Raw genomic sequence first — 206 nt, 5'->3', positions numbered from 1 at the left:
AAACCGATCGATAGAGAACGGTGTCAGTCTTTTTTCTCTTTAGACTTCTATGTACGTGGAGTGTATCTGTTCATGACTTCATACCTTTCAATACAATGAAGAAAAGTGAGAAGAAGCCTAAGTCGGCTTGACGGCTTCAAAGAAGGGACGACCATAGACATAACCTGGGGATGAAGAAGACTAAAGACCAACTCGCCGTTCAACAT

The 206-nt window shown here is 42.2% G+C and overlaps 1 protein-coding gene across 1 annotated transcript in view; it reads right to left on the bottom strand.

The window, feature by feature from the left end:
* Positions 1 to 86: 86 nt before the first annotated feature.
* The window catches only part of CSUI_009170 (uncharacterized protein), a 4,980-nt gene continuing 4,860 nt past the window's right edge, over positions 87 to 206 (bottom strand). Inside the window, exon 4 of the mRNA XM_068069287.1 lies at positions 87 to 206. This exon is cut by the window's right edge and continues 229 nt beyond it. The gene's annotated coding sequence lies outside the window, so the exon portion shown is untranslated.

This window comes from Cystoisospora suis, assembly GCF_002600585.1.
Source record: "Cystoisospora suis strain Wien I chromosome Unknown contig_5373, whole genome shotgun sequence".
NCBI classification, from domain to species: domain Eukaryota; phylum Apicomplexa; class Conoidasida; order Eucoccidiorida; family Sarcocystidae; genus Cystoisospora; species Cystoisospora suis.
This window is presented reverse-complemented; position numbering and strand designations above follow the sequence as displayed.